At 42.1% G+C, this 12,308-nt stretch overlaps 1 long non-coding RNA gene across 1 annotated transcript in view; it reads right to left on the bottom strand.

The window, feature by feature from the left end:
• LOC311227876 overlaps positions 1-10,846 on the bottom strand; it is a 28,799-nt gene extending 17,953 nt beyond the window's left edge. The window contains exons 1-3 of the long non-coding RNA XR_014619642.1: positions 10,708-10,846; positions 9,826-9,872; positions 8,219-8,334 (exon numbers count right to left, since the gene is read on the bottom strand). This is a non-coding gene — a long non-coding RNA (uncharacterized lncRNA). The remainder of the gene's footprint in view (positions 1-8,218; positions 8,335-9,825; positions 9,873-10,707) is intronic.
• Between the last annotated feature and the right edge of the window lie 1,462 nt (positions 10,847-12,308).

Here is a 12,308-nt window from a genome sequence, read left to right as displayed (position 1 = left end):
ACATAGAACCAATAGTAATCAAGGGCACACAACATAAAATTAGTTTATATGCGGACGACGTAATATTGTTCATGCAAAACCCCAACAACACATTGCCGCATATACTCAAGTTGATAGAGAACTTTGGTGATTTATCGGGATTTAAAATAAATTGGCCGAAGTCGGCTTTTCTTCCTCTTAACATCCACGCAAAAAAAGACACAACCCTCCCAGGTGCGATACCCATGGTCAAACATTTTAGATGCTTGGGTGTGGAAATATTTCCCACCATAAGACAAACGGTGAAACACAATTACACAAAAATACAGAACAAAATCAAAGACGACCTGGACAGATGGGCAAAACTTAAAAACTCAGTACAGGCAAGGGTATCAATAGTTAAGATGGATGTATTACCAAGAATCAATTTCTTCAGCTCAATGCTTCCGTTACCTCCTCCAGAGGGCTACTGGAAAAGATTACAAACCTCCACATACAAATTTATTTGGAATAACAAACCACCTCGCATAAAAAGATCCACAGCACAGAGAAATAAAGCAGACGGTGGCATGGCAGTTCCAGATTTTTTACAATATTTTAAGGCTTTCACATTAAGACCATTGAAGATATGGTTTGACCCCCAGGCTTTGGTATCTTGGAGAGAATTAGAAGAAAACATAGTAGCCCCACAGAGACTGAAAGACATAGCACACACTAAACTTTCAATCAAGCACTGTGAGCGAGAATTTGGCCCAATAATTACCCATGCAATCAGAACATGGCGGGAAACACAAAAGAAATATCCTAACCCTCAAGAATGGCATAATCACACTCCCATATTCAATAACAATGCACTCTTAATGGGAAAACGCCCTATAAGATTCCCTATATGGGAAGAGCAAGGCATACACTCATTAGGGGATATTTTTAATAACCAGGGCCTCTGTAGTTATGTCGAAATATGCACAAAGTTTAACCTCACCGAGTCCACATGGCTTTTTTACATACAGTTACGACTTTGTCTGAGGTCTCACGGTGTTCCATTACTCACACCAATTGAACACCACAGATACCACAAATTTTTCTATGAAAGAGAAACATTGGGAGGTTTTGTATCAGGTTTTTATTATCAATTACTAACGTCCTCGTATGAAACCCTTCAACTAGACACTGTCTGGAGGAGGGATATACCAGACCTGGAAGATGACTTTGATTGGCAAGGAGCCTGGGCAAATGTCCGACTTACATCAAGGAACCCGGATCATCAACAAATCAATCTGAACTATATTCACAGGACATACTTGACTCCTATAAGGCTGTGCAAAATGGGGCTTAAACAAGACTCCAAATGCTCCCAATGTACAAATGGGGACGAAGGAACATTTATGCACATGTATTGGGACTGCCCACCAGTTAAGGCATTCTGGAAAGATGTGTCCCAACAATTATCAATACTCGTATCTTGGAATATACCTGTACACCCCTCGGTATTACTATTGAATGATGTTTTTGAGTTTGCAGTGAATCCACAACTAAAGAGATTGGTTTCATCGGGTATCACAGTAGCTAAAAAACTGATCGCATCACGTTGGTTTCAACCGGAAAAAATGTGCCGAAAAGTGTGGTTTATTACATATCTCGATGTGATATATCAAGAAATATCTACAGCAAGAATTCTGGGTCTCAATGAATCCAAAATGTCAATGTGGGTAGAAGTGGTGGAGAGAATAAAAGCTAGCTTATAATGGTAGTGTCTGGTCAGGAGTGAGGGATAATGCAGGTACTATCCAAGAGGGGGTCCGGTAGGGGGGGGTTCGAGCTGGAGCATATGTGTGTAGGGTTTTAGAAAATAGGTATTAGGGGTATATTCTATACTACATTTATATAATTGTAATTACGCTGGATATACACTGTATACGGTTAAAATGTTATTATAGACTATTTTTGTTTTATCTTGTTTCTGTACTTGCATGTATTTTAACCACCTTTACTGAGTTTCATTATGCATTGTGTGTTGAGTACTGACTTTTAATCATTTTTGTTTTGCAATAATAAAAAAAATATAAAAAAAAAAAAAGGTGAGAAGCAGACCTTTCTATAGCCTTGTCCATTGTACTCATCTGTTGTTCATAAAGAGGGCAAATATCAGTTATAAAATCAGTGTCTGCTTATATTTGCATCTTAAGTCAGTACGTTACTGTAATGTCTTGCTTTCATTTCGATCGACATCTGAAAAATATTGGTATGCCCTTATAATGACTGAAACAATCCATTTAGCTACTGTACTTGTATTAATCTCAACTAGATAACTGCACCTTGCACATACATAACCCTAGGCTCTGTTACCATACTGTATACTTTGAACTCTGTTGCCTATACTCTATTTCTATACATATAACTCAATCAATTTATACCTACCTCTCACTGTCTCACTGTCTACTACTGGCATGATGAACCTGTGATTTGACATTATATATTATTATTATAATGTGGTAGCTTTGTTGTTGTGTTCAATGTCACTCCAGGAAGCTACACAGACCCCCCCCCCCCTCCCCCTGAGGAATGCAGGAGAGACGTTTATATTTTTGAATATACTAATGTATACTAATGTACTTTCTATTCTACCTCAGGAGCGTATGGGTTCGACAGAGGCCTGGTGTGTGGTGGCAGCATGTCCTGGCTAGCTGGGGCGATCCGGAATGGCTACAAAATTTCCGGATGAGGAAAACTACATTCATGGAGTTGTGTGGTATCCTTAGGCCACATCTACAACGAGACGCAACCAGGAGGAGTCCAGTGCCTGTGGAACAGCGTGTGGCTATATGCATCTGGAGATTGGCCACAAACGTGGAGTTTCGGTCCATATCGACAGCTTGTGCTATAACCAACAATGTTGCCTCTGTAATTATGGACAAGATGCTCTCCCTCTATATTAGATCACCATCTGAACATGAATTGAAGAGCATCATTCAAGGGTACAGTGACCGATGGGGTTTCCCACAATGTGGTGGGGCTATTGATGGGACCCATATTGGCATTTTAGCGCCACCAGACGCCCCTGCGGAGTATTATAACCGTAAGGGGTTCTACTCCATCATTCTGCAAGGTGTGGTAGACAATCGACTGAGGTTCTGGGACATAAATGTGGGTTGGCCAGGCAGAGTGCATGACGCAAGAGTGTTTGGGAATTCCAGTGTTTATGACCGGGGTCAGAGTGGCACACTGTTCCCCAATCTCACAAAGAGGATTGAGGGTGTAGATGTCCCTGTAGTGATTCTAGGTGATGCTGCCTACCCACTCCTCACATGGTTGATGAAACCATACCCGGAAGGCAATGCAACTCCTGCACAGAAAACATTCAACTACCGGCTCAGCAAAGCACGCATGACCGTTGAGCGTGCATTTGGCCGTCTCAAAGGAAGATGGCGGTGTTTGATGAAGAGATACGATTGCCACATTGAAATTTTTTGTGAGGTACACAATGAGGAGTATGTTGACGACTGTGATGTTGGCATTGGCAGAGACAATGAAGAGCGGGATCCACGCGGGGCAAACGCCACTGCCACTGCCCACGCCACAAGAGATGTCTTGTGCGCCTACTTCCATGATGCTTAAAGGCACATCAAACAGCATTAAATACAGTGACACTCTCAAGGGGCTTTTTTCTAGAATATCACATGTTGTTTTTCAATTGTTTTTCATTGTGGTATCTATTGTCAGTATTATGTTTTTTTCAATAAATGTATCCAATCCCAGATTATGTGGACCTCATCTTGACCCCAATACAAGGCAACACTTAACAGCCAAAATAAAACACATGCTTGGTCAGTTGGCTGCTGTCATTAATTACTGATAAAGTCTTGTCTCAGGGATCTCTGTTTCAGAAGATCCAAGCTAACAAGATTATGGCTAGCAGTGTCCATTGAATTGAATGCAGACATTATTAAGGCAGACATTATAATGTGCTCTAGTCATTCACACACAAATCCGCACATCTGCCTCATAGTCACATTCCATTCAGACACAAATCAAGCACTCCAGACATTATAATAATGTTGTTGCCAGACATTCAAGGGTAGATGGTATCCATTGTCTGCCTAATGGCCGGGAGGAACTACATTAATTCTAGTCATTCACACACAAATCCGCACATCTGCCTCAGTCACATTCCATTCAGACACAAATCAAGCACCAATCAAGCACCAATGTGCTCTATAGTAATTGAAATGTATTATAATGTTTACCACTCCTGCCTAATGGCCGAATAGATGACAAGGGTAGATTAAAGCTGGTATGATTATTCAGAACAGAGGATGGTCTCTCACTTCACCAACTGTTTTAACTACAACACTCTGTAACTGTTTTATAGTGATACTATAATATTGAATCCTTCATTTGCCAGACTGGACCATTATCCCTTTCACTTCAGTTAAATAACAGTGACATTAAACTATGTATCCCTTAAACGATTCCTCTTTTTTTCAGTATCAGGGAAATTAAATCTAAAATGTACAAACTAGCAAACTCTTAACAGTGCATAGTAATAAGTCGATGCAAATCTTTCCAATGTGAGGTATCAAGAGGTTTATTTGTTAAAAAAAATAGATAAGACATATGCATGGTAAAAAAAAAAAGACATGCTAGGTTCCTATTATTGCAAAATACAATAATATAGAATACAATAGGCATTGAAAAAATAATAGATGACAAGATATGCATGGGGGAAAAAAAGACATGCTAGGTTCCTGAGAAACTGGTTCTTATGTACACTACTATGCTATATACAATTTACAGTGTCTGTCTATTATATTGTGCAAAATATAATAATAAAATATAGATGACAAGATATGCATGGTAAAAAAAAGACATGCAAAATAAAACATAATATAACTGTTAAGGCACCTAGTTTTACTCAAATGTACAGTTTAAAAAATGTGCAGAGGGATGGGGGAGAAAGGGAAACACCTGTTTCGTTACACATCAACGCAATTCCTTCTACAATCATTAGAGCCTGTGATAGGTAGGTGGTTCTCCAAAGTTCTCATAATTTTGAGGGGCAGGAGGCTGTGGGTGTGCAGTGCGCTGCGATTCGAACATAGTGCACATCATCCTCATGAAGGCCGCGCTCTCTCGCTCTGATCTGCATCCAGCAAGCTCGCTCTCTCGCTCTGCTCTGCGTCCAGCAAGCTCGCTCTCTCGCTCTAATCTGCGGTCAGCCCGCTCGCTCTCTTGGGATGATCTGCGGTCTGCCTCCTCGTTCTCCGCTCTGCGCTCTCCCTCTCGTGCTCGCTCAGCGCGCTCGACCTCTCGCTTCCACAGGTCCTCGCGCTGCTGTGCCTCTCGCTCTGCTCTCAAGTCCAAACTTCTCGCTTCTCGCTCTGAACGCAGATCCTCTGCTTGGGAGAAATCCAGGCATCTCTTGTTGGTCAGGTCTATAAAGGCACCCACAGTGTCTCTTTCATCAGCAGTCCTCTTCCGCCGGGTGTTGGGACTTGGGCCATCTGAAACGCCTGTATGCAAGCAAAAATATAAAATTAATTGAAGGCAGGCTACAACCAAAATATCACTTTTTGTGTGGGCAGTTAGTGTATTTGTATAAAACCAACTACAGTAACTTTGCATAATGCTAAAACACAGGTTTTGGCCACAGACTGACCAGGCAGACACTGAAGGCATGAGAATATAGATGAATATAATTGCTAAAAACTTTGTACTTACCGATTAGCAGGTTGGCGGAAGGACTGACGTCTCTCTCACCAGCAGTCGACTGTCTCCAGCAGTCGACTTCTCTTGCGTCGGTTGTCTGGACTAGGGCCTGGGCCATCAGAAACACCTGTATGCAAAAAATATATATAAAATTAATTGAAGGCAGGCTACAACCAAAATATCACTTTGTTGACTATGTGGGCAGTTAGTGTATTTGTATAAAACCAACTACATAATATATGCCGTCTAATCACTGCCCTGTAGAACAGAATGAAATACAGTAACCTTGCATTGATTGAAAACTTGATTTAAAACGTTATTAACAGATTGCAGAATGGGTACAATACACACACAATTGTTAAGGGGATGCAGACCAGAGAAAAAAACGTTCGTCTTGTTTACATCATGAAAATAGATGAATATAATTGCTAAACTTGTACTCACATGGACTCGATGGTATGTCGACCAAAGGTAGTGTGTTCTCCACCTCCGTTGTTGGTTCTGACTGAACAACGGAGGGGTCACTGGACGGTTTGCTGTTGAGAATGTTGTCCACTGCCTCGTACCACGAAAATGTTTCCTTCTCATGAGACGAGCTGCCGGATTTACGCACCACATCTCGTACTTTTAAATATTGCAGCCGCAACTTCTTCACTTTGGCTCGACACTGCTCGACCGATCTGTTGAATCCGTGCACAGCCAGATGATCGGCGAATTTTCCATAAATGTCCGCATTTTTATGCGTCTTGTCCAGCTGTTGCTGAATGCTCTCATCAGCCCAAAACGCTAGCAAGCACTCAATTTCGGCAGCTGACCACAGTGAACCTTTGCTTGTAATGTTTGCTAAATCGATGTTGCTTGGTCGAATAGTTATGACGTTATGTCAGCACCAGGTGCCACGCCCGTGAATAGGTACAAGCTCGCAAGCCACACCCCCCGTTCTCCCCGGGGCCGAACCGGAGACCACCTCTGCCAGCTGATCCCGTTCAGCGGGGGGTGAAACGAATCAGCGCCGATTCGCACCCCGAAAGGGGTGAGTGAGAACACACCCCCCCGTGCTCCGGGACGGTGATTCGATACAAAAGGCTGAGTGTGAAAGCCCCCTAAGTGTCTTGCCCAAGGACACAACGGCAATGGGATGGACATGGGCTTGAGCGGGATTCGAACCACCAACCCTTCGATCATTGGACGCTCCGCTCTACCCCTGAGCCACGCCGCCCCACAGGAACTACAGGAATATACATTTAAGTTGGTGTTAAGTTATTGTCCTGGGAAATCTTTTTATGTATTATTATTATTGTATTGTGATATGTTTTGTTTCATGTTGGGAAAAAAATTCAAAAATAAATACATTAAGAAAATTAATAATACAATAAATATCGGTTATCGGCATTGAGGAGCATAAAGTTATCGGTGTCAAAATCAATATCGTGCATCCATAATCATAACCATGTCACAACCGCAGTTATAATGTATATTATCATCAATATGTTAGTTTACGAAAAGGTTAAAGTGTTATAGATTTTAGTTTTGCTGTTTAGTTAGCGAAAGTCGACCTTTTGGAAACATTTTAAGTCAGGAATTGTATTTTTATTTTCGCCATTTTGATTTTTTCCGAACGACACTCCCCAAAGGCCTCCATGGGGTTTCAAGCTAATTACTTCTGTCGGGATAATAAACCACAAAACCTAACATTATTGGCAAATATTGAAGCGCAGTTCATTTCCCTTCCTTATTTTTAGCATGTAGCAACAATTCGATTTGAGATTAAGTTTTAAAATGGTTGCACCCTGGCAAAAATAAAAAAGCTACTGTACAGTAGATTTCATCATCCGTTCTTATGCACGCATGGTGATACTAAATTCAAATTGAACTCGGGCATTTGAAATATAAGATTTGGCACAATCCATAAATGTGCAAATTGGCTATAATAAGGTAATTTATAAGCCTGCTATTCTATAATATTTCAAATTGCATTGGTCCGGATAGGAGAATTCATTACTGTATCTACAAAACCTTCAGTTTATGTATTTCCTTAGAATTTTTGTACACATGATCTCAAGAAGGTACTGAACGCGATCAGTGGCAGTTTCTCATGTCTGGTCATTTTTAGCATGAGTTATTCACTGTCAAAGAAAAATCATAATTCATATTCTCCTTTGTTTCATCACAATTTAAGCAAGCCCAGTAATAAGACAATATTTCTGACACTGGGAATACATTCACTGATGTCCATAGATGTCCCTAGATACCAAGAATATGCAAATGGTCCTTGTAGAAGTGGAGCAATATTCCATTTACTTATGTATTTTAGGCGGATTTTCAGAAAATAGGGCTCCGGGTTTAAGAGGTTAAGCAGAACTCAATTTGGCCAAAAAAATTCGGCAATTGTCTCATGAGGCTAACGATATATATATATAAAAAGCAAGGAAGAATCATAGCCACGTTAGTAACATTTGTAATAAACCAAACAGTTTGTAAATCAGTCAAGATGTCAGTGAGTTTAGAGTATTTGTTTGTGCAGATCACTCACCTTAAAGCAGTAGTCCACTGAAGCAAGATGGCCACCAGTGAACTACACGGGAGACTCCACCTTGCACCATCTAGCCTTTAGATACATCTATGCTCAAAGCCACCACCCAGAACGATCTACAGGGAGACAAAACATCCAGGCCCAGGTGTTTAGGATCCAGTGTGGATTCTGGTTTGAGGGGGTGGGGGCTTGGTAACAACACTGGAATGGGATCAGAAATAATACTCAGTCATTGCCCAACAACCAGACCCCTCTTTACAGGATTCCAATAGTCACCTTACACCTGAAGTTCAGGGTTCTCAGTGACATACTGGGCCAATAGAAGAGGGTCTTATGGACTGGCTTAAGGAGGAGACGATACTCCACGACTGATCTTACTCCAGGCTTACTTCATCACTTCCAGCATCCCAGCATCATCTACATTTTAGCTGACGTAAAAGAGTTCAGGGTTCCCACAGACATTGCAAAATGAAATTCAAGGACTTTCAAGTACCTTCCTAAGCACCATTTCTCATTTTAAAAGGGCATTTAACCTCTTTAGCCCGAGATCACATCATAAAATCTATAGACTTTTTTTCTTCAAATGTATCCAAGAGTAAAGATCCTATAACCATGTCACAACAGCAGTCGTGTATATTTTCAGTGATAAGTTTGTATACCAATAGGTTCAAGCGTTAGTGAGATTAGTTTATGGAATGTCTTATTAATTTAGCGAATATCAACCATTAGTCATATGAGAGGGTGTACAGTTCATTCTTAAAATGGATAAGGCTACAGAAGGTAGACACTAATTGCGCTCCAATCTATGCCAATAACGTTAGTTGTGGTAGAGAATCCAGAGAAATAAAAATTCATACACAGGTCATTTGCTTGCAGAAAGCTAGAATCGGCTGGGTACTGTAGTTTTTCTAAACGTCAACGCTCATCGAGAGCTCTGGATGCCCTCTTCTCAGACTACATTGGGAGACGTTTAGCTCATTCAAAATGGCGGATATTTGACCAATTATAAACGCATTCTATAAACTAAAATCCCACTAATAACACTTTACACCATTAGTAAACAAACCTATTGTTGAAAATATACACTAGGACTGCCGTTGTGACATGGTTAGGGTCTTTACTCTTGGATACATTTGAAAAAGAAAACTCTACTTAATGTCATAGTTTGGAGAGATTGATTTATGATGCGATGTCATTTGCGGTCCGCCGATGGACCGCTCGGGCTAAAGAGGTTAAGGACCTTGTGCGAACTCTGCAAGTTCTGTACGACAAGTCGACAGGAAAAGTACAACTTCCCTTATTGAGGCCTTCAGCCATCGACTTGAGAACCAGAGACACAAGATGGATACCAGTTTCCCTTCAGTGCGTTCAGTAGAACGTTTTCCAGCTTCTTACCTTAGCCTAGCTTAGCACAAGGAAGCAACGCGTAAGGGTTAGCCTAGCTTAAACTTCAGGAGAGGTGTTAGTTGGACAATGCCTAGGCTAACCGGTAGGGTCCACTTCCATTCATTGTGCTAAGCTAGGCTAAGGTGCAGCCAGATTACTATATACGACTCCCATAATGTTGGTGTTGCTTTAAATTGTGGTCAAAAGTTGACGATACTAACCTCAAATAGTCACTCTTGGTTTTTTAAGTGTCAAGGATTGGAACAGTCTGAGAAAAGAAAATCCAAAGTCATTCAAGCTATTCCCACTCAAACTGTTGGTAATTTCAAACATCTGGTCAATGTTAGCATGGTGTTATTCACTGTCGAGATAGAAATATATATACTCCTTTGGTTCATTACAATTTACTCAAGAATAGTAACATACAATATTTACACTGGGAATACATTCCCTCAGGTCCATAGATGTCCCTAGATACCAAGAACATGCTAAATGACCTGGTAGAAGTGGAGCAATCTTCCATTTACTAGGGTATGTACCTGTAGGCGAATTTCCTTAAAATATATCTAGGGCGTAAGATCAGAGATATAATAGAAGATGTTTTGTTTAGGGGAGGGGGGCTTGTGTACAGGTAAGATGTGTTGTTTAGGAGAGGGGGGCTTGTGTACAGGTCAAGGAGTTGTGTTTTCAGCCTCATGAGTTCAGATCATGCACCCAGAGGGCGTGGCACCAAGACAACGCTAGACAGAACGTCCAGCGAAGTCCGAGGACCAGACCTGACTGCTGGGGTCAGTTGACACGCATGGGGATCATCACCAAACAGACCCAACACAACTAGATCCATTTAACCAGAGTGGCTTTTTGGGGGGAACATTCTCGGAATGTTACAAGTATTCACTCAAAACTCTTTGAAAATTAACGGGACATTAACAATGATTTATAACAATTTTTTCAAACACTTGTTCAACCGTACACTAATAGGATAAAAGTCAACAGGTCTGTAGATATCCTAAAGACGCAAATGGTTGTATTGCCGGTATAGCTCAGGCAGAAATGAACAAACTTCAATCTAAGGTACATGAGAAGTTGCCATCACTCCTCACCTCCTTCCTGACGTTGATGTAGAACTGGGTTAGGGCTCACTGCCTGATACCCTGCAGGGTCAGCTCCTCCTCCTCCACCAGGGTCAGCTCCTCCTCCTCCACCAGGGTCAGCTCCTCCTCCTCCACCAGGGTCAGCTCCTCCTCCTCCACCAGGGTCAGCTCCTCCTCCTCCACCAGGGTCAGCTCCTCCTCCTCCACCAGGGTCAGCTCCTCCTCCTCCACCAGGGTCAGCTCCTCCTCCTCCACCAGGGTCAGCTCCTCCTCCACCAGGATGCAGATAGGCTCACGCATGAACTTCTTGGTGACCTCCAGCAGAACAACCTGCAGGGAGGGGTCAAAGGTCAGCATGTGTACTTAGTGATCGACACATGATACAAGAACCTAGAGAATAGGAATGTAGCGTGTGCCGACTAGACAGCGGCAAAACAATCCCCCCCCCCCCCAAAAAAAGAGCACCCTTTAGGAAGGGAATGTGTGCGTGGCATGTGCCCCATTGGGACAAAAGGGTGTTTCACCAGCTCATTGGTCTACTGAACTCTCAAAACATAACAGATCAGTGGAGCCTCTACTGTACTCTGAAAACAAAACGGATCAGTGGAGCCTCTACTGTACTCTCAAAACATAACAGATCAGTGGAGCCTCTACTGTACTCAAAACATAACGGATCAGTGGAGCCTCTACTGTACTCTCAAAACAAAACGGATCAGTGGAGCCTCTACTGTACTCTCAAAACATAACAGATCAGTGGAGCCTCTACTGTACTCTCAAAACATAACAGATCAGTGGAGCCTCTACTGTACTCTCAAAACATAACAGATCAGTGGAGCCTCTACTGTACTCTCAAAACATAACAGATCAGTGGAGCCTCTACTGTACTCTCAAAACATAACAGATCAGTGGAGCCTCTACTGTACTCTCAAAACATAACAGATCAGTGGAGCCTTCACACCACATTGAGTTCAACCTCTTAACACTTTCGCAGCCAACCACGTATATATACGTTATTGGGCGCCAACGGTTAACGGCCAAAAACATATATAGGCTTTGGATTGTTCTCCCCTTTTTTTTGATTTTATTATCCTATTCAATGTCAGGGACCTGTATGTTGCCGTTAAAAGGCATACTGGGACTCCGAAGGTGCAGTACCGGTCAGATCCTGCTAGTAGGCAGTATAGAGAGTGCAGTAAACCATGTTCCAGACCGGGTGCTACGTTTAAACCGCTCCGGGCGGACTTTTCTAGTAATGGGAAACCTAGGGCTTCACCCGATCGCATTGAATGTTTTCGGGACGCCCGATCCATATGTTGGTGGGTTATGTCGTGGACCAGATGGCGATCAAATAATTGGAATATTCTTTTTGGAATACCACCGACCACAGGTAAGGACAATCCGACATCAATTTCAGCTTTATCGTGCAAGGTTATCATACCCATCGCCCTGATCGCCGTGTGCTGTGGTAACGAATGGCGTTACTGGCAATCAATTAATCAGAAACGACCCCCGGCTAGCGGCTCCTTTTCCGGGCTCTTAGCAGACTTCTTAACATAACAGACCGACAGTAAGTTTGGGGGAACTAATGGGATAACTGGGGTTGCAACAAA

The sequence above is a fragment of the Notolepis coatsorum genome (genome assembly GCF_963971535.1).
Source record: "Notolepis coatsorum genome assembly, chromosome: 5".
NCBI classification, from domain to species: domain Eukaryota; kingdom Metazoa; phylum Chordata; class Actinopteri; order Aulopiformes; family Paralepididae; genus Notolepis; species Notolepis coatsorum.
Note: the sequence above shows the minus strand (reverse complement) of the source record. Positions and strands in the feature narration are given on the sequence as shown.